Source organism: Physeter macrocephalus, chromosome 7 (assembly GCF_002837175.3).
Source record: "Physeter macrocephalus isolate SW-GA chromosome 7, ASM283717v5, whole genome shotgun sequence".
NCBI lineage: Eukaryota > Metazoa > Chordata > Mammalia > Artiodactyla > Physeteridae > Physeter > Physeter macrocephalus.
In genome coordinates this window covers 34,830,968-34,835,167 of record NC_041220.1, presented here as the reverse complement: position 1 = coordinate 34,835,167, position 4,200 = coordinate 34,830,968, and the positions used below count along the sequence as shown (strand labels likewise).

General features: G+C 37.2%; 1 protein-coding gene across 7 annotated transcripts in view; it reads left to right on the top strand.

Annotated features, from left to right (window-relative positions):
* Window positions 1-4,200, top strand: part of ARFIP1 (ARF interacting protein 1) — a 130,590-nt gene that overhangs the window by 67,830 nt on the left and 58,560 nt on the right. The gene's annotated exons all lie outside the window — the stretch shown is intronic.

Below are 4,200 nucleotides of genomic sequence, written 5' to 3'. Positions count from 1 at the left end.
ATCCCACATGCCGCGGAGCGGCTGGGCCCGTGAGCCATGGCCGCTGAGCCTGCGCGTCCGGAGCCTGTGCTCCGCAACGGGAGAGGCCACAACAGAGGAAGGCCCGCATACCACAAAAAAAAAAAAAAAAGTCAGTAGCAAGAGTTTAAAAAAAAGCTACTAAAGTTCTTACTAATTGACAGATAACACATAGTTGAAGAAGAAATACAGTGCCTGGGAGGGAGCACATTTAGCTGTATACAGAGCTGCTCTAGATATGTTTGTCACAACCTGCAGCTTTTTGATGCTTTATAGCAGCTGAATGTCAAAAGAGGTATATTAGTTTTCCAAAGTTTGGAATTCTCTGATCTATTGTAATAACTAAGCACTAACTGTACACACAACAAATGAGTTGGACTTCAAAAGTTTATTGTTGTTAGTTGTATTGTTTCAGAGTAATTGTTGGTTATGTTTTTTTATGTTCTCATAAAACAAATAAGCAAATTACTTAATCTATACTATATTCGATGTATTACAAATAGATAAGCCCCACATCCACTTAGTACCTTCAAATCTTAACAGGGACAAGACGGTAGAATTCATAGAATAGTTAAGTGGGTGAAAGCCCTAGCAGTTCAAGTTAGAGCATTAGCCTTAACATTGGCTGTATTTGTGAATTGGTAGTGGGCCTAGTGGTTTGTAAGTCAGGAGTTGTCTGTATTTTTATATGGGAGTCTCTTATGTGTCTTCTAAAGAGTAATACAAAAGCGAATTTATTCTTTCAGTTAGTATTTTTAAAGTATGATCTGCAGTTTTCTACGAAAGTACAGGTATTCTTAAGATGGTAAAAGTGCCCTGAAACTGCTACATGAATCTTTCCAAAAAAGTATTTAGTGCATGTCAGCGTAGAACTGAGAAATGCCAGTGGTAGCTGTCAAAAAGGCATCAGTGGATGCCTGCGAAACTGTCCTCACTCAGGACATTCTATTTACTCATTGCCCCTTTTGTTCTCAAGGACATGGATTCTCTCATTCCATGTATTGTTTTTCCCTTTGTATTCCCTCATATCACAACAGTTCACCCAAATATTCAAATGTCTACTTCATCTTCTCGCTGATTCCACATATCTAGTTAATTATTAATTGGATTCTGCCTCTTGAATATTCTTTGACTTTATCCCCTCGTCTCCATCTCACCCTTCACAGCCATATGATTACTCTCTCATATTACTGTAGTAGCTTCTTGACAAATTCTCTTAGCCTGCATATTCTGCTCTGCCTGACATGGTTCATTCTTGCTTAAAATCCCTCACTAGATCCCCATTGTCTTTAGAACAGCATGAATTTGACCCCATCTACCTTTCCAACTTCATCTCCTGCTGCTTCTCTCTTCACCCAGGGATCCAGTGATCCCTACCAGATTATCCAGATATTTCCTAAACAAGCTGTGCTTTCTCATACCTCTACTACTTTGTTCACGGGGCTGTATTTGCCTACTGCTTGGAATTCCCCTTCATGCTCCCTTTCATTCCACTTGTTTATCTTTCATACCAGACTGAGCTTCATTCATTTATTTATTAAATTCTGTTCAGCCATTCCTCTGTTCATTTATTCCTGAAATTTGACTCTAACCATTGGCATTCTCTATCCACACATTTGGAGCCTAAAGAATACAGGCCTTATTTCTGAACTAAATCCTAGTAATTTTACAGATTACCAAATTAAATTTTTCTCATTTTAGCCTTCCTCTCTTATGTCATTTAATTTGTGTTTTCCTTGTTCTTTATCTTTTTTTTTTCCTGTATGTGTGTGTTTATCATGTATTCCTTTTCTTCTGTCTTTTACCTCTTCAATAATCTGAGTTGAATCATTAAGATTCCAGTTATCTCTACATTAACATACCACATTCAGACTTTCTGTTAATAAAAATGACCAGTCTTCATAATGTGTACACATTGCATAGTACTGTATGAAAGAGTTATTCTCTTCAGAGTGATCACTTTATTTTTAGCTGAAAATTTTTTTTCATCAGAAAAGTTCGGATATCTCAGTCTAAGTCAAAAGAGAGAAAGTCCTAGCTTACATGATTTTATGAAGTTTGTAGCCCAGTGTGTCTGGGCTGACATATGACTCTCTATTCTTGTGGCATATTGACATTTTTGGTCCAAATTGTGAGCTGATATAGGACATTCGTTGTCATTTGGATAATCCTTCAAGTATTGATTCTGATTTGGGTGAGTTAGGACTTTGCTTGTTATCCATCTTACTCCTGCGGACCTTGATTCTGGCTATGGCTTTGATCCTTTCTTTCTTGGACTTCAGTTCCTACATGATTTCTAACTTAATTTCTTCTGTCTGTTTCTGTTCTCTAGCAAACACTTTAAGGCTTTTCCTAAAAGAGAATATTAGAACCTCCTTTATTGGTTGTTAATTTTGGCTCCAAGAGCAGTCTGGTGATTAAAACCAAATATGTAATAGGAGTGATTTTAAGTTTAGGCCTTGAACCTATCTTCTTAAATATTATTATTATTATTATTAATTTATTTTTATTTACTCATTTATAGCTGTGTTGGGTCTTCATTGCTGCGCACAGGCTTTTTCTAGTTGCAGCGAGCAGGGGCTACACTTTGTTAGCATGCACGGGCTTCTCATTGCGGTGGCTTCTCTTGTTGTGGAGCCACAGGCTCTAGGTGCGCGGGCTTCAGTAGGTGTGGCTCGTGGGCTGTAGAGCTCAGGCTCAGTAGTGTGTGGCGCATGGACTTAGTTGCTCTGCAGCATGTGGGATCTTCCCGGACCAGGGCTCGAACCCATGTCCCCTGCATTGGCAGGCAGATTCTTAACAACTGCACCACCAGGGGAGTCCCTTAAATATTATTTTAGTCTACCTGATTTTATTCACACAGTTTGAATACGAAATTTATTTATTTTCTTATTTATTCTCATCTGCAGGAATAATTGTGAATAATGAACTCTGGTTTATCAGTTTTGTTTGTTTTATATTTTCCTAGTGTAGAATAGGGTACTTTTAGAAGTCCATCTTATTTTTTTTAAGAATAATCTCAGTTTCAGCATTCAGACCTGTTTGGCATCTTTTACAAACATTAAATGTTTCTTTAAAAAGTTTTAAGAATATGACATCAGTATTCACATCTTTATCAAGTTAATATTTGTTGTCTTAAAGCCAGTATCTTTAAAACTTTCATTCCCGTTTTTCTTATCATATTACCTTATTTATTTACTTCTTGATCTGTCTCCCCTGTTCAATTTCTAGTATTTCCTTTTATGCTCCCTTTTTCCCTATCCTACACTCTTAATAACTCTTTGAATGTAATATCTATCAGTTGCTGCCATGAAATTATTCTTTTCCTTGTACTTAAATTGCTGTATTCCTTTTTTTTTTTTTTTTTTGCATTATACAAAAGCTCTTGGTGCTATTTAAATACTAGTAGTACCCAGTGACTATCTTGTAAATTCATGACCTATATGGTGGTGATTTACGGTATTTTATACACTGTTTATCATTATATTATCTTCCCCCAAGTAAGAGATCTATGTAGAGCAATAATTTACTTTTGCTTCTTCCTGCCCCTTTAATTTTGTTCCATTTGTCCTATTATTTTCAAAATGAATTCATTTTTTTTCCTTTTTTTTTAACATCTTTATTGGAGTATAATTGCTTTACATTGTTGTGTTAGTTTCTGCTGTATAACAAGTGAATCAGCAATACATATACATATACCCCCATATCCCCTCCCTCTTGCATCTCCCACCCGCCTAGGTGGTCACAAAGCACCGAGCTCATCTCCCTGTGCTATGCGGCTGCTTCCCACTAGCTTTGTGTCTTACATTTGGTAGTGTATATATGTCAATGCCGCTCTCTCACTTCTTCCCAGCGTACCCTTAACCCCTCCCCATGTCCTCAAGTCCTTTCTCTACGTCTGCGTCTTTATTCCTGTCCTGCCCCTAGGTTCTTCAGAACCATTTTTTTTTTTTAGGTTCCATATATATGTGTTAGCATATGGTATTTGTTTTTCTCTTTCTGACTTACTTCACTCTGTATGACAGACTCTAGGTCCATCCACCTCACTACAGATAACTCAATTTCGTTTCTTTTTATGGCTGGGTAATATTCCATTGTATATATGTGCCACATCTTCTTTACCCATTCATCTGTTGATGGACACTTAGGTTGCTTCCATGTCCTGGCTATTGTAAATAGAGC